General features: G+C 42.0%; 1 protein-coding gene across 9 annotated transcripts in view; it reads left to right on the top strand.

Annotated features, from left to right (window-relative positions):
• The window catches only part of CHD6 (chromodomain helicase DNA binding protein 6), a 145810-nt gene that overhangs the window by 43547 nt on the left and 83896 nt on the right, over positions 1 to 18367 (top strand). The window contains exon 4 of one of the 9 annotated variants that reach the window (XM_044447495.1): positions 805 to 872. The exons of 7 other annotated variants lie outside the window; for them this stretch is intronic. The gene's annotated coding sequence lies outside the window, so the exon portion shown is untranslated. Of the gene's footprint in view, positions 1 to 804; positions 873 to 6422; positions 6950 to 18367 lie in introns of those variants that run through there. One more of the 9 variants, XM_044447497.1, reaches the window with a different exon arrangement.

Here is an 18367-nt window from a genome sequence, read left to right as displayed (position 1 = left end):
GATGATGTCAGGAAATGGGTCCCTTTTCCTTTCCCAAACCCTACACTTTAATCCAGAGCCCCATGCCCTGACACCTTTGGACTTCATTCCTTGCGCAGCACTAGAAAGAAGTTCCTTTTCCCTAGTATTCAGCATGGAAACCTCATTTTTATCATTGTATATCATCTTGCATCACTGCAGAACTGTTAATACTGCTTCTATATTAATGGTCAGGTTCAAATTTATTTCAGTTTAACCAATCAGTTTCAAGGCAAAACTTCCTAAGCATGAAAAATCTCCTTACTCTGTGTATCTGCTTATAATGTGCTGGTGTTGCTTCCCAAATACATATGCCTGAATGATTAATGAAAGAGCTGTTGCTGAATCTCTTAGGGGTACACAGGGCAATCCTGTGTGTAGCCCACAGGATAAAATGAAGGCACCTGCTTCAATGTATGAGGGCTTTGCCTTTATAGGTGAAATAAGTTTGAATGAATGGAACAAACTGATCTGTTGCTTCCTTGTGCCCTGCCTCTTTAAAAATAGGACTTTTTAAAGTGAGTTTTTTACAGTAGGATAAATCTGCCCTCCTAAGGCCACCATGAAACAGAATTTTGAAGCAACATTGGTCAGCAACTATCTCCCTGGAATTCAGCTTTAACAACAAAAGAATGGATGGAAAAATGGTGTGGTCTTTTCATCTACTCAACTTCCTTCTAAGGTTGCTTCTTTGATTCTTGTTAGTACTGTATCCTAATCTTACTTTCAGAGATGAGAATACATGCAGCCATTTTCTTCTTGCTCAGCATTTGTTTGTTCTTTCAGGAATGGCTGTCTGCTAATAGCCTTTTCACTTCCGCTCTGCCCCATTGCACAGTTGTAGCTGCTGATCTGTATGTACGCATTTAATTTTAATTGCATGGTCATGTTTTTGTAATACTGTAAACTGCCTTGGGAGGGCAGTGTGCAGTGAAGGGTTAAGATCTTCTTCTTCATGTTGTTGTTGTTGGTATTAATTTAAATAGGACTTTTCTCCTTTTTCAGGCCTCAAAGCTGTGTTGATAGTGTATCAAAGTGTCAGCTGGAGACATGATAAAATCTACATGATGAGATTATATCTCAGATACATAACTGGAAATCCTGGTTGAATAGCCAGATCATGTAGTAGGCATTATTCATATGGGGAAAATATAGAACTGTGGTATACCGCTTGGTTATTAGCTTCTGTTTTTATATAGAATCATAGATTTGGAAGGGGCCAGAGGGCCACTGTGTCCAGCCCCTTGCTCAGTGCATGTCTCCAAGTTAACTCATCCCTCTTAGATAACTGTCCAGTTGCATCTTGAATGCCTATAGTGTGGGAAAGCTCACAACCTCCCTATGTGTAATTGGTTCCATTGTTGTACTGCTCTAACAGTAAGGAATTTCTTCCTGATGTTCAGCCAGAACTTGGCTTCCTGTAACTTCAGCCCATTATGCCATGTGGTGCACTCTGCGATGATCAAGAAGAGATCTTGGCCTTCTTTGTGACAACTCTTAGTTACTTGAAGAGTGCTATCATTTCTCCCCTCAGACTTCTTGAGGCTAAACATGCCCATTTGTTTCAGTCTTTCCTCATAGGGCTTTGGTTCCACTCCTTCGATCATCCTTGTTGCCTTCCCCTTTCCAACTTGTCTGCATCTTTCCTGAGCTGTGGTGCCCAGAACTTGACACAGTATTCTAGATGAAGCTAGCCAGTGCTGAGAAAAGGAGAACTAGTACTTCATGTGAATCGGAAGTGGTACCCCCTAATAATGCAGTCCAAAATAGCATTTGCCCTTTTTTTGCAGACATATCACTTTGTTGACTCATATTCAGTTTGTGATCTGCAATCGTTCCAAGATCCTTCTCACTCTCAGTATCCTTGAAGCAAGCATTCCCAGTCTTGTAACAATGCATTTAATTGCTTTTTCTAGGTGCAGAACTTGACATTTCTCCTAATAAATTTAATAATGCTGTTTTCAAACCAGTGCTCCAACCTATCAATATAATTTTGAATCTTTTTTTCTGTCTTTCATGGTATTAGCTATCTTACCTAGTTTTGTGTCATGTTCAGATATGATAAATGATCTCTTTCTCATCCAATTCATTAATAAAAATGTCAAAGAGCACTGGGCCCAGGACTGAATCTTGCAGTACCCAACTTGTTACCTCTTCCATGTTTGAAAAGCCAACTGTGGATCCACCTGATAGTTGTTCCATCTAGCTCACTTTTAACTAGTTGGCTAATCAGGATTTCATGGGGTACTTTGTGCAAAGCTTTGCTGAAGTCAAGATATATTATGTCCACAGCATTCCCACAGTCCACCAGGAAGGTTAACCAGTCAAAAACCAAAATCAGATTACTCTGGCAGGAATTGTTTTTGTGAAATCCATGTGGGCTTCCACTAATCACTGCATTGTTTTCAAGGTGTTTGCAGACTGACTGCTTTATAATCTGCTCCAGATTTTCCCAGGAATTGGTGTCAGACTGACTGGTATGTTGTTCCCAGGTTCTTCTTCTTTTCCTTCTTGTAGACATGGACAACATTAGCCCTTCTCCAGTCATCTGGCACTTCCTCTCCATTCCATGATTTCTCAAAGGTAATAGACAATTACTCTGAGCATTCTTCCTCCATTTCCTTTATGACTCTAGGATGGAGTTCATGATTTGCTCAGCTAGGATTCAGGAACCAGAATGTGTCTGGACATCCAAAGCATTCTGTCCTTAACTTTGCAGAACAAATATGGTATTTGTTGTACATGATATGCTTAACATGTTCAGTTATGCAATAAAGATTTTTATAATATGATTGCTTCTGCTACCTGAAGCAGATTATAAAATTGTTTTTTCCCCTTCCTCATAATAGTGCTAAGTTGGCCAGTGTATTTTGCAAATCTTGCCCATATTGTAGTTGAAGAAATCCAGCATAAAGGGTGCCACATTTTCCTTCCTCCCTTGAGGGAGATGTAGCACTGATGGCAAACACAAACACTGACCAATTTCCAGGGCTTGACAGTATTTTTGACCCTCCATCTGAATTTGATATTTGAAGAACTTGATATTGGCTATGATGTTCGTCCATCATTTTCGATGAGAACCTTGACATCTAACGGGTTGTGAGCTGTCCACGGTGTGTCTGCAGGTGGCTGATAAGGCTGATATGGGCACAGAGTGTTCTGCCACATGTCGGGTAGACATGTGTGGGCACCACTGTTGCAACATTTGCAACTCTGGCTTTACGGAGTGCTCGCTTCTCTTGTGCTATGGTTGTCCTTCTGGCTTCAGATGTTTGGCAGCCTTGGTGGATCAGTGTGCGCCATGTTGATTGGTCTTGTGCCAGGGTCTCCCAGGAGGTGGTGTCGATAACCAGGGACTTGAGAGAGGCTTTCAGCATTTCTTTGAATCACTTCTTTTGTCCCCGGTGCAATCGCTTTCCTTGAGACAGCTCACCAGAAGAGCTGTCTGGGGATGCGGTGGTCTGGCATCCTTGCAACATGTTCTGCTCCTCCCAGACTAATGTGTAGAAAAGAGCATCAATTTTCAACAGTTTTCTCTGATTGTTTTGATACAGATTTCGGCTGTATTAATTCATCACAATATTTATTTAAATATATTTTTGAGAGGAAAACAGATGCATTTAAATATGTATTCTGAATTTATTATTAATAAGAGAGCAGATTAATTGAATATTATTCTTGGTAAAAATATGCAGAAGTGGCATTGATCAGGAATAGCTTTCTCTGTCCTTAAGTTTATATTTGCATAATCTGCTCTTCATTCAGGATTTAGAAATCTAATATTTTGGCATGGACTGTGTAACATGGGCACAGAAATAGTTGATGTGACCAGATCTGTCTATATTTCAGTGGTGCAGCAGAAACTTTGCAAGTGTTAGGGGTACCAGTTCACTCCTTGGAACCGCAATTTGAAATGATCTTGGATGGGAAGTTTGGGAAGAGACTGTTGATACAAACCTGCTAGACGGACTGTGCTAGATGTACAGTTCACTGTAAAGCAGCTCCTTCTACAACAGTAGTGAATCCCCACCCTGTCATTGCTAGGACCCGTGTTAGCATGTACCCCTAGCTAGTGCATGTGTAGTCTGAAGGGCTATTATTTTCATCTTGTTTATCCAGACAATTTGCCTTGTTCTGATACCTCCTTTAGCCTTGGAGAATCTGTATTGCTGCCCTTGGTGTATTCCTTCTTGTATGCTTTGTAGCTGGGATGTCAAGATTTATGTTTTACCTTGGAAGTCTATTTTTATTTTATCTATAATGTAAGATGACATTGGAGCCTTGGCTAGAACTGCATTTACATTACCTCCTTTTCCTTATTAATCATTTGCAGTGGGGTGGTTTGGAGTAGATATTGTTGATGGACTGTGAAATTTGTTGCCTCTTTTGTGATCTGAAAGTGAGTGCTTAGGAAGGATAAAAGATGAGTACCAGAATTGTCTTATAGGGAAGGAAATGATGATTAGTTCTGTTTCACAACTGCAAAGCCAAAATTGTCATTCAATAGTGGCATTTCCAGTCTGGGAAGACTAGCTGTGTTTATCTTTCCTGAAGGAGATGTTCAGTTGAATGTTCTGATAGGATGTGGGAAATACTTGAAATAATTTCAAGGGTTTCTGCTACAGATGAGCTAATATTAAACAGAGGGCTTCACCACTCTGCCTTCATAATACCAGCATCTGTTTGTTCTTTTTTTGTCTTCAGTTGAGCAAATGGGCATTCTTCCACTGTTTTTTCTGCAGTTGTTGACCTACCTGAAAATTTAGTTTTGAGAGAGGGGAGCACTTTCAGGATAGCAGAACTGATTATCTGAAAATCTCCAATTTATCCTGGTGCTATGGAAACAATAATGAGGTTTGTTCCTTAGATTGGGGACTACTGCAGAAGTATGTGTTGAGTTTAGAAACAGAGTAGACCAACTTAATGTGCTCGGATCAGAAAAGTAATGTTGTATTAAGCTCTGATCTGCTGGTTCTTTTTTCTTTGTGTAGCTCTTCAGAATAAAACAGGAAATACTAGCAGCTGCTCAGAGCCAAATTACACATTACCGTACTAGCATATTTAAATAACATCTCTAGGACTTGACAAACCTGTTACTTAATCTGGATCGGGATCATGTGGGAAGAGTTAACACTTACCCTCCCCTGTGCCATTTTCCTACTGCTCACTGAACATCTTGCCTGAATCTGTATTTGCCCCTGACTAGCAGGTTTGCCGAAAAGTAATTGATTTATTTTGAATTTTTTGTACTGCTTTCCAGTCAAATGGTCAAGGTGGAGGAGAGTACAACACCTGCACAACAAAAAACATAAACACTGGCAAGGCAGTGGAACTCAAAGCACCACAAAAAATAAACAGAATCAAATTAAGAATATAAAATTCAGAAAATATATTGTTGTTTCCTTGGTGCCAAAAAGGCAAGAACTTAGGTACTCAGCCTTTCTGGGGAGATCATTCTGTGATTTATCTAGCACCTAAAAGCCCCTCTTCCTGGAAGCTACCCAGTTCATCTCAGATGGTAGGGACAGGTAGGGAGAGACAGACAGGGCCAGGCAATCCTTCAAGTACCCTTCTCCTGAGCAGGCAGGTTTCCTACCACAAAGAGGCTTTTCTTTGAATGCTATCAAATGTTAGTAGAAGCTCCCTGCAGACCTCCTTGTTTACCAGAGGGAAGTGGGAATATTGGGAGTGGAGTTAGTGTAGCAGCTTCATCCCTCTTACATATCTTTGTATATCCTATTCAAGCATAGCACTTGAATAAGACACATGGATGTCTTACGTGCATGTAACTTTACTATTTACTTCTTGCACATGAACACAGACAAACACAAGCTTGAGGGAAGTAGTGTTCCATGTATGAACATGGTTCTGACAGCAATTTTCTGATCTAGGGCATGGGTTTGTAAAGATCGAACTTGCGTGAACCTACCTAATCTTAAAGGTGCTGGAGGAGACTCCTGCGAGTCCCTTGGACCACAAGGTGATCAAATCGGTCAGTGCTAGAGGAGATCAGCCCAGACTGCTCTTTAGAAGGCCAGATACTGAAGATGAAACTCAAATATTTTGGCCACCTAATGAGAAGGAAGGACTCCCTGGAGAAGAGCCTAATGTTGGGAACAATAGATGGCAAAAGAAAATGGGGCCGGTAGAGAATGAGGTGGCTAGATGGAGTCACTGAAGCAGTTGGTGTGAGCTTAAGTGGATTCCGGGGGATGGTGGAGGACAGGAAGGCCTGGAGGAATGTTGTCCATGGGGTCATGGAAGGTCAGACATGACTTAAAGACTAACAACAACAACCTAATCTTTAAGACTTTGTAGATATTCATGTGAGTACCCCTGCATCGGAGGTTAAGAGGGTGGTGCCTTTTCAGTGTAGGTGCCTTTTCGGGCCAGCTGGTAAACTGCCAATATTGAGGTTCTTCTGGCTTTGGATCAAGAACTTTTTGTTCTTCAAGGATTTTAACTGAATTATTTGTTGCTTTTATCCATTCCTAATGCATTTTTAAAATTGTCCTACTGTCATAGTAGATGTTTGATTGTTTTAGTGTGACTTTTTTGGGTAACTTTCTTTAACTAGCAGAGCAGACTATAAATGCTATAAATAATAAAACATCTTGTGTTGGCTGGAGTGGACCCTGCAGGACTGTTGTCTGCCTCTCTGAGAATTTCCTGAGTTGGCTGTTTAGTAGCAAGGGCTGCTGCTATAGGGTCTGTGCTGATGGATTGTGAAGTAGTTCTGAACTGTCTGGTTAGTCTGAAAACCAAGAACATGTAATGCAGTGGCTGGTGCTTGACTCTGGCTCTCTTTATTCTGTTCTAGCATATAAAGCAAATATTAATGTTGCTTACAGTGCCTGGTTTACTTGAGAAGGATCTTTTGATGAGTGATGTATATCTGCACTCACTTTCCTGTTAAGTGTTGTTGCAAGAGGTAAGCAACCAACCCTTGTTTTCTTTCTGTTTTTTTCCAGTCTGGAGATTGATAAAAGAATTGTAAAACAAAAGCAGAACCTAATCAGATGTATTATAAAACAGGCACTGTTTCTTTGAGAAGTGTAGTAAGCCTTTTTTGCCACTTTGAAAATGACTGGATTTAGTACTCTTTCTCTAAACCTCTGAAGTCATTTTAAAACAGTAAAAGTAAACATAAAATATTAAAACTTCATAAAGAGTTCAGGCATTTAGTTTTGTGCATAGAATGCAAGAATGATAGCTCAGCACGTTTGGGGCAGCCTATTTTTTTACACGTGAGAAAGAAGCTGTGCTCCTACTCTGATTCCTGTTCCAGTACATTGTAGGCTTTTTAGGGAAATTTATAATAGCCAGAACTATATGAAACTCACTATGGTACCTGAAAGATATCTCTGAATTCCTCTGAAATATACCTGAGTTATCAGCAATCTGGCCAACATGTGTCAGGCCAGCTGTGCAAGCTTGAGGCTAGAAACAGGGATAGGTCAGTGGGTTTCCTTTTCTAGCTCTGCTTGAGGTGCAAAACTGTTTGTGAAGATAGGTGTGAGCTAGAGAGGTTATAGTTGGAGAGGACCTGTGCTAGAAAACAAGGCACAGGGAGGAAGATATGTGAGCTAGAGGTTGAAAGAGCCCAGTCTGGAACACGTAGGTGAGGAAGACTAGCCTTGCTCCCCACACATCAGGAATGAGACAGGCCAGGTCAGGCAGTAGTTTTTCTTATCTGATCTCCCTTAGTTCCATTTCTAACTGATCTCCTAAATTCTTACTTAATCATCTTCTCCTGCCCATGATGATAATGATTAAAAATAATTATAACCTACTATAGCTCTTAAAATCATCCTTCTCTTCTTCTCATCTCTTTTTTTCTTTTGCCTTTCTGTGCTCCACCTCAAATCTTTTGGTCATCAAGAACCAACTACTTTAAATACAGGGTCTCTTCTTTTATCTATGCCCCATTTCACTAACTTCACATTACTGTTTGGAACGCAATGTCCTTGATACTTAGATGGCTACCTCATTCCCAACTTGTTGAAGACCTGTGTATTTATTTTTGTCTTGATTTCCTTAATTCATGTTCTTATTCTCCTCTCCTTTGTCCTTTATTTTTGTCTCATTGTAAATTTGTGGGCATGACCTTATCTGGATCTTGTTTGGTTTTTTTAAAATTATGGCTACATTTCTACATAGAGCTAAACTGTTACTTGGTATTGTGTTCATAAGTTCTAATGAACCTAATCAAAGTCTTGGACAAGTGTGTTCCCCTTCCCCTCTCTTTCTCCTTCAAAGCCAAGAGAAGGACTTTGCTACTGCTTTGTTGTTTCCTTTCAAGTTTATCAAGCCCAGCCAATTTCACTTCATGGCTTACCAGAATGTATGATGAACTGTGATATTTGGTTCATGCAAAATGATAAGCTGAGATTAGTGACGTTGAATGCTGGCGAAGTGCTTCTTCCAGCTGCAGGGGAGGAGGAGAAGGGGAATGGGGGAGCATACAAGTCCGAGACTTTGCTTGGGCTCATACCAGCTCATGCATGTAGACCTTAACTATATTTAAGCGTTACATCAGCCATTGTGTTTTGCATTTCATGTACTTTAATAATGTACTGTTAAGAGTTCTTTATAAGAGAGGGGACACTTTTTTCTGACTCTGGCCACAAGCCAAATCTGGATTATGCTCACATAGGAAAAAAAGTCATGTCAATAGAAAGAACTTCATTTTCTTCTTTCGCTTGATTATTTTCCAGTGATGAAGAGGCAAACTGTTTTTTAAACAAATCAGTAGTCTGCTTCTTTGAAATCCCTGCAATGAAAACAAACCCCAAAGCTGTGGCTACTTGTGTGGTTTGCTCCTGCATGTGCATATCCTTTCTTTTGCAACCAACCCAGAAATCGCATGCTGAGGGGGAAAAAATGCAGGTTGGAACATGAATGGCAAAAATAAGAAACTCTCTTTTTCCTTGGTTTTTGTGGCTGGGGTACACCAATTATATCAGCTTCTGGTATCAGATTGATAGCTGTGTTGGAAAAAGTGACATATGAGGCATCCTCAGTTGTTTTGTGTAGTGTTCCATAATGATAGGCAGGAACTGCTCTTAGAAGGCTCTTCATGGGTGTCGGGGTGCAGGTGTGGAGCTGAAACATTTGTCCTGAAACAATTAATTAAATGTTAGTAACTTCTTTTGAAGAGATTTCAGAACCTTCCCAAGGAGCACTGTGGATTCTGCAAAAATACAGTCAAACAGCTAAAAAGTAGGTTGCATTTTTGAGGCCTACTAACCTTGACAGTTTGCCTTTAAAGTGCAGCACTCCCACTGTGTTCACAGCAGCTCCTGATGGGAAGCAGATATGCTTCCTCCTCCTTCTCCCTATTGTGGGTATACTCAAATTCCCACTAGCTTTCACTGGGAAATGCAGTGCTGGAACTAGGACAAGGTTTGGGAAGATGTGCTGCATGCACATGCATTGATTCTTACTACTGTTTCCATAAACTTACTTTCAAAAGCACCTTCATATTGGGAAGGATGGTGACTTTTGCTTTTATTGTTAGAGATACAAATTCATAAACTTACAAACACATATTAGTAGTTGGACCACAGCTTTAATAGAGCCGAATAGTTTGGTTATATATAATCAGTTGGATCCATAGACACTCTCTACTGGAGGTAATGGAGGCAGAGAGATGGTTGTTGCCTGTTCCCTTTTCTGCCTAATTTCCTGTTGTGAGGCACATGGGGCTACAAATGGTGTGAGCAGAACTCTGTTAAGTGCTATTCTGGATCCAGCCCAGTTAACATGAGAGAGATGGGAAGGCCTGGAACAAGAGATAGTTCCTTGTGGTTTATCTGGCACAGTAGTATATCTGACTGCCATGCATTTGAGTTACAGAAGTTTGGCTGTTAGGTGGTATGGAAATTGATTAAACAAATGAATTGATTTCTTTACCATTGTTCACATATTACAGAGTTGCTGTTAGCATGGCACTTCAAGAGATGCAGATTAGAAACATAGAAACAGAGCGAGTCAGAAGGGACCTCCCAGGCCATCTAGTCTGACCCCTGGCTCCAGCCAGCTCTGCTCACGACATGCCCACCATGTGCATGTCCAGCCTATCTTTAAACACCCTCACCGATGGGGCCTCTACAACCTCTCGTGGAAGCCCATTCCATACCCTTGGGGTCCTAACTGTCAGGAACTGCTTCCTGGTATCTAAATGGAACCTTGGTTCCCTGAGCTTTGCTCTGTTGGCGCACATCTTGCCTTCCCCTGCAGGGGAGAACAGGTCGCTACCCATCTCCATGTGATACCCTCACATACCTGTATGTCGCCAACAGATCCCTTCTGAGTCTTCTCTTCTCCAGGCTGAAGAGACCTAGTTCCCTCAGTCTCACCTCATACCTCATCTCCTGCAAACCTGCCACCAACCCTGTGGCCCTGCACTGCACTGACTCTAACCTGGCTATATCCTTTCTGTAATAAGGGGCCCAAAGCTGAGCACAATTTGTGGGTGGAAATTGCACACCAGAGTCATATAGAGTGGTAGTAATACCTCTCTCGATCTAGAAGCCACACTTCTGGCTATGCAACCAAGGGTGGTGTTCGCCCTCTTGACCACCGCATCACACTGCTGACTCATGTTTAGCCTGCAGTCAACCAGTACCCTGAGGTCCCTTTCACAAGTCCTGCTCTCCAGTAACTTGTCCCCTAACCTATACTTATGACACCTTTTCCTATGCCCCAAGTGCAAGACCTTGCACTTATCCACATTGAATGCCATCCTGTTGTCTCCTACCCACTTCCATAGTCTGTCCAGATCCTTTTGGATCTGGAGTACCTGCTCCTCAGTTGTGGCCACTGCTCCAGTTTTAGTATCCTCTGCAAATTTGATCAGCAGACTGTTCACCCCTTCTTCCATGTCATTTATGAAAAGATTAAACAGGATCGGCCCCACGACAGAGCCCTGGGGGACCCCGCTTGTCACTGGCTGCCATCCCGATGATTCCCCACTAATGGTTACCCTCTGCTTTCGGTCAGTCAACCATGCCCTAATCCACCAGACGGTGTTTTGGTGTATCCCAAAACTCCTCAGTTTCTCCACCAGGATACCATGGGGCACTTTGTCAAAGGCCTTGCTGAAATCCAGGTAAACTACATCTACTGCATCCCCTCCAGCTAGCCAACTTGAAATCTTGTCATAGAATTCCACAAGGTTTGTCTGGCAGGACCTGTTTTTGCGGAAGCTGTGTTGTGTGACTGTCAGCCTCCCTTCCCTATCTAGCATCACTAGATCTGTCTCTATTACGAGCCTTTCCATTGTTTTTCCTACAATGGACTAAGGCTAACTGGTCTGTAATTCCCCATGTCACTTCTACTACCCTTTTTGAAAATTGGGACCACTGATGCCACCCTCCAGTCCTCTGGAACTTCACCCGTTCTCCACAAGGCCTCAAAAATGGAGGCCAGCGGGCATGAAAGAACCCCTGCCAACTCTCTAGTACTCTCAGATGTAACCCGTCAGGGCCTGGTGCCTTTGTAATGTCCAATGCCCTGAGGAGCCCTTCAAGGGGGGTGACTCTAATCTGTGCCCCTAAGTCCTCGGCCTCATCTAATCTCCTATGCGGATCTCCCCCGTCCTGCTTTGGGGAGGCAAAATAGTCATTTAGCATCTGTGCCTGTTCCCTCATATCAGTCACTGGATCTCCTTCCTCCTTATTTAGTGGTCTCACTACTTGCCTCCCCTTCCTATTTACATGCTGAAAGAAGCCCTTTTTGTTGCTCTTGATATTCTTGGCAAGTCTCAGCTCGTAATCAGCCTTAGCCTTGCAAAGAATCCTTCTGCAACGGGTGGTATACCCTTTTGTCTATTTGCCCCAGTACCCATTTCCTACTGAGGTTCCTCTTTCCCTCTATCTAATCCCTCTAACCACCTCCTTTCGCATCCATGGCGGTGCTCTCCTTCACCTCCCCACCTTACGAACTAGAGGTATCGTCAAGGCTTGCGCCTCCAAAACCTCTCTTTTGAATGATCACTCTCTTTTTTTTTGCACATTTTTTATTAAGATTTTAAACTAAAAAACTAAAAAATGATCAGTCATCAAATACATCGGACATACTGGGTCAGCCCCCTATAACATATCTTTTTAACATTCTATAATCATATTCAAATCAATTTATAAAAATTTAAAGACATCTTTAAATCTAAGCCAAGTCCCGTTTCTCCAGCCAGTCATAAAAAAGGTCCCAAGTTTGATAGAAGTTAGTGATCACTCTCATCCAGAGCTCCCCTAATCTGTACTTCATCTGTCAGCTCCTCTCTATTGACCTAGACCAAGTCAAGGATGTTTCTCCCCCTCATCGCCTCTTGGACCCTCTGTGTGAAAAACCCTCCCTCTATAACTTGTAGGAAACGGCATGACCTGGCTGCCACCGCTGAGTGAGTCTTCCAACTAATATCTGGGAGATTGAAATCTCCCATAATTACTGTGTCTCTCCCCCAAGATATCCTTAGAATCTGGCCTGTCAGGACATCATCCAGGGTCTCAAGTTGACCTGGAGGACAATAACATACTCCCACTGTCAGGTCTCTTATTTATTATTTATTTATTTAGTAAACTTCTATGCCGCCCCATTCGCTGAAGCCTCAGGGCGGCTTACAACAATAAATAAATGCATATAATACTCTTTCCCTCTCAAAACCCCTAAGTTTCACCCAGACTGCTTCTATCGAATCCCCATCTGTGCTGCATTCTATGTCACTGCATCCTATCCCTTCCCTGATGTATGAAGCCACGCCCCCACCCCTCTTTCCCTTCCTGTTCTTCTAAAAAGGTGATACCCCTCTATGTTCACATTCTAGTCTTGCCTTTCTTCCCACCAAGTTTCTGTGATTCCCACCAGGTCATAGCCTCCAATTCCCAGGAGAGCTTCAAGCTCTTCCTGTTTATTATTCATGCTTCTAGCATTAGTGTACATGCACCTAAACTCCTTCCCACCACTTCCTTTCCTTGGAGTTCCCAGCCTCCTTCCTTCTGTCCTCCCTGATACCTGGCCCCTCTCTGTAGGAGTCCTGTCAGTCCCTGCAGTACCTCTAAAACCCTGCTCCCAGAGCCCTTATGCTCTCCCCACACTTGTCCAGTGCAGACATATTTCTTGGGGCCATGAACCCCTTCCCCCACTCAGTTTAAAGTCTTCCTGACTTTAATTTGAAACACGATGTTTTAGTAAGACAATTCAGTGGCGACTTTATTAAAAGAAAGCAGGCTTGTGGTACATAGACTCACTCATGTAGCAAGAATGAAATTTTGGGAGCAGGTATCAAGCACACTGTAAGAAGGAAGTAGAGAAGGAGTTTCTGCTATGCTATATATTAATTAGAATTTCATATGCTTTACTCAGACATGGAAAAGATGTATAATTCAAGAGAACATGAGATGGTAATGTGATTAGAAGCTGTAGTTGGCAGTAGGAAGTATAATCATAGTTCTACATTTATTATTATAATTCTTTCTGCAACATTTTCCTTACTTTTCCAGCAGGGGGCCTGAGCTGTTCAGTTTATAAAGTGGATGCAGGGAAGAAACGTGATAACAGTTGTGCTTAAATGTTTGTATGGTGGCAACGTATGTTCTATCCATTATGGTTTTTGGCTTGAACCAGCTTCCACAAAACGATTCCATGTTTTCTTTGCATAGGAAAATGCACCAACTGTCGACTCTGGAATATTGGATTGCTGACACCTTTGGTATACATGCTTACCTTACTCCTGTGCTTAACCATTCATTTTCTTACACTGTTCTTCAAATGCAGCAGAGTCATGATAGGAATTATACAAATGCATAGTAATAGGATAACTCAAAGGCGCAATACAAAAAAAATATTGATCAAGAAACAGTGCGGAAGTATGAATATATCAGCTTATATTGATTCAGGGATAATATCACTGCTTAGTGCTTTTCTTTCACTGTTCATTTTCAGCTGCATTTTAAAAACTACATTTCTGAAGTTTTTCAGTTAACAGAAGAGCAATCCATTAACATTTTATTAACTACGCATTTCAAACATAGCTATGCATTGAAGACAGTGACTTAGGGCACATCTGTCTAATACCATAAAGTGTTTCTAGTCTAATTTTGCAGCTGTATCAAATGTTAAATATTGTGGTTGGTACAGAATTCTTTTTTCCCATTTCTGAATGCTGTGATCAAACTTGGAAGCCTCCTTTGTTTTACATAATGAAATGCCAGGAACATGAGAGCCAGTGTGGTGTGGCAGGTAGAGTGTGAGACTTAAGAGATCCAAGGTTTAGTCTCCACGCAGCCATGAGCCTACTGGGTGACTTGGAGCTAATCATGGACTCTCAACCTAACTTCTGGATCATGGCTGTGAGGATAAAATGGAGAGGAAGAAAGACTTGTTTCCTTTTAATGAAATTCAGTCTTTTCCACAGACATTCTGCATTTGCTTTTTTACTTTCCCTGTATTCAAGGAAGTCAGCATTCTGACTTTGTTTGCAATAAATTCATGAAAGTAGCAGGAGCAGTGGCAACCATGTTTAAGTGCTGCTAATTAATTGCCCAAAGAGAAACCTAGTATTTTGTCACCTTTATATCCTGTTTCAAATAACTTAGGACCATGTACAGAACATTTTCGCATTTTACTTTTGCGACAACCCTGCAAGGAAAGGAGCTTCAACTGAGGGTGAGTGAGTTTTCCAAGACCCTGCAGTGGGGTTCCTTGCTTGAAAGGAAACTTGGCTTCTCATATTTAGGTTGCCACTTAAGACAATACACTACACTGACTGCACCAGTTAAAGGTATTGTGACATGTAAAAGAATAGATAAGAGTATGATGCCTTATTTCATTCATGCCTGTAATGCCATGGATCTTTTTACTCAGTGTTGTAGTTTGTATTGCTCTTGGGTTGTTTAATCATGGTGCCCTTTTTGTGTGCTTCTGAAGTTCATTTGAGCTGTGGTATAATTGCAGCTCGTACCAAAAAAGTACCAAGAGGAAATGATGGCAACAAGCTGGATCATGCTTGAGCAACTTTTTGTGAAAATCCACAAGGAAGGTCTGCACGGTCCCAAGCAATCAAGCATCAATCAGACATAATATCCCTTTAGCAGCAATAATAATATAATATAATATCCCTTTAGCAGCATCAATCAGACATAATATCCCTTTAGCAGCTGCTGCTGCTGCTGCTGCTGCTGCTTGTATCATCATCATCATCAACAACAACAATACAGCCCATAGCCAAAGCTCTCTGGGTGGTTTACAACAATAATCATAGAATCATCCATTCTAGTCAGCCATCCAGATTCTAATTAAGCCTGCTCCTTCTTGGCTTCCAAGTTCAGATAGGATAAGCTGCAAGTTAGCATGGCCTTTTTCCAACTATGCATCCTCAGATATTGTTTGACTGGAATCCATATCATTCCCAGCCAGCATGGGCAATGGGCATGGATGAAGGGAGTTGTGATCCAACAGCATCTAGAGACCGAAGGTCAGAGCATTTTGCTTTAGCATCACATGAGAGTTAATACATTGGTATCATCAGCAACAAGTATCCATCAGCAGTTGCAAAGTAGTGATCCACCCAAGTGCACTTGATGGGTTAACTGCATGAAGGAGCCTCCACAAATACAGGGGGCCATGCCGCTGGCCTTGCCCCCCTTGTAGTATGATTTCTTCAGCATCCACATTTAATGTTTGGATGTGGGGACAGGGAAGCTGTGCAGTGTTGGAGACAGGGCTCTTCAATTCATCAAGACTGTTTCTTGTTATTGTGTAAAGGCTTGTGTATTGTGTAGTCAACAATGAATCAGAACAAGTCATAAACTAGTCCCATACAATTTGTGTACTCTAATTATTACAGAATGGGGATAGAGAACTCAATCCCCAAATAATTTATGAGGATCCCTTCAGATACTTTCTGCCACTGTTGCTGTGAAGTGAAACTTTTTCATGTCCGGATTACTAAGCCTGTATGTTTTTATAATTATGTCAAAAAGATATTGCTAGTTGTTGTGCAGAAAGTTACCAGCTTTGGTCTACCTTCTGTAGTTGAAATCACTATGTGGTTTCTTTCTAAATATTCAAATTTCTCCTTTAAAAGCTAAATGCTGTAAGGTTCAGTATCTTAGATGGAAAACTGAAAACTTAGATGGATACTTCAGTTGGTGCAAAATAGAGCTGCCAGGCTGCTGACGGGGACTGGGCGTTGCTTTCATATAACCCTAGTCCTCCGTCAGCTTCACTGGCTCCCCATTGAAGTCCGGGCCCAATTCACGGTGCTGGTTATCACCTACAAAGCCCTGAACAGCTTAGGTCCTGGTTACATAAAGGAGCGCCTGCATCCATATATGCCCTCCTGCCCCTTGAGATCGGCGGCAGAGGCCCTTCTCTGGGAACCCTCCGTGAAGGATATTAGGAGGGTGAGTACTTGGAGGAGGGCTTTCTCTGCGGTGGCGCCCAACCTATGGAATGCGCTCCCCAGAGAGGTCTGTCTGGCGCTGTCGTTATTTGCTTTTTGGTGCCAGGCCAAGACCTTTTTATTTAAACGCTGTTTTAATTGTTAAGGTTTATTTATTCATTTTAAACTGACTAGGCTGTTTCCACTATTTTATGTACTTTATGCATTTTTTGTATTTATATGTGGGATTTTAATGATTGTAAGCTGCCCCGAGGCTTATGCGAAGGGGGCGGCATATAAGCTGTCTGAATGAATAAAATAAAAATAAAATAAAACTAAAGTGTTATTTAATTGCATGAGAACAGAAAAGTCATGTTAAATCAGGCTAAGGCCTATCTAGCCCAGCATCATGAATTCAAAGTGGCCAGCTAAAGGAGCACATGGGAAACCCACAAGCCAAACTTGAATGCAAAGCACTTTCACACTTATATTGTCCAGGATTTGGTCCCCAGTATCAGAAGCAAAAGTACTCTGCTTCTGATACTGGGGGCAACCATCATGACTAGAAGCATTGATAGCCTTATTCCTCATGAATTAGTCTAATCACCTTTTAAAGCCATCCAACTTAGTGACTGTCACTACATCCTCACTGCAGTCTACTGTGGTTTATTTAAGCCATGGTAGTTCACAGCATGTCTGGGCAGCTTTAGAATGTCCAAACTGTGACTACAGCTTGTGTTATGAGAACCTGGTGGGGTGGGTTGTTGGAATGGCTAACTACCTACAACTCTAATACACCAACAACCCACCCTCGTTAAGATTTCCATGATTTGACAAACTGTAGTTGCAGTTTGAATGAACAAAATGATCACATGCAGCCACCACAAAGTCCTACAGGTTAATTAACAGATAATGGCTTAGCATGTTATGTGAACTGGCCATCTTGTGGTAGCAAATTCCATAGTTTTAACAATTATTATTATTAGAACATTTCTATGCCGCCCCTTGCCGAAGCCTCGGGGCGGCTTACAACACAATAAAATACAATACAATACAAAAATAATATAAAATTAAAATTAATAATATAAAATAAATAAAAAAATATATAAACGATATAAAAGAAGTTATAAAAGAAAAGTTATAAAAGAAAAGGAAAGAAAAGAAAAGAAGTCGCCCTGGCCAGATGAATAAGTGAATATTGTTAACAATTAAAATGACGTTTAAATAAAAAGGTCTTCACCTGGCGCCGAAAAACAAATAACGACGGCGCCAGGCGGACCTCTCTGGGGAGCACATTCCATAGATTGGGCGCCACCGCAGAAAAAGCCCTCCTCCGAGTACCTACCCTCCTAATTTCTTTCACGGAGGGTTCCTGGAGAAGGGCCTCTCCCGCAGATCTCAAGGGGCGGTCGGGCATATATGGATGTAAGCGCTCCTTCAGGTAACCAGGTCCCAAGCCGTTTAGGGCTTTATAGGTCATAACCAACACCTTGAATTGGGCCCGGACTTCAATGGGCAGCCAGTGAAGCTGTCGGAGGACTGGAGTCATGTGAACAAAACGCCCCGTCCCCGTCAGCAACCTGGCAGCTCTATTTTGCACCAACTGAAGTATCCGGACCGTCTTCAAGGGAAGCCCTATGTAAAGCGCATTACAGAAGTCAAGGCGGGAAGTCACCAGCGCTTGTGTCACCGTCGCCAGGCAATTGTACTCCAGGTAGGGGCACAGCTGATTAATCAGCCGAAGCTGAAGGAAAGCGCTCCTCGCCACTGCTGTCACCTGAGCTTCCAATGAAAGCTCCGGGTCGAGGAGTACTCCTAAGCTGCGGACCTTGTCCCTAAGAGTGAGTGCAACCCCATTCAGGGCCAGGTCAAATCCACCCTCTCTGAAAGCCCGATCCGCCAACCAACAGGACCTCCGTCTTGTCTGGATTGAGCTACAGTTTATTGGCCCTCATCCAGCCCATT

The sequence above is a fragment of the Varanus komodoensis genome, unplaced genomic scaffold, assembly GCF_004798865.1.
Source record: "Varanus komodoensis strain SLA01 unplaced genomic scaffold, ASM479886v1 scaffold52, whole genome shotgun sequence".
NCBI classification, from domain to species: domain Eukaryota; kingdom Metazoa; phylum Chordata; class Lepidosauria; order Squamata; family Varanidae; genus Varanus; species Varanus komodoensis.
The sequence above is the reverse complement of the archived record's forward strand: the minus strand, read 5'-3'. Positions and strand labels throughout refer to the sequence as shown.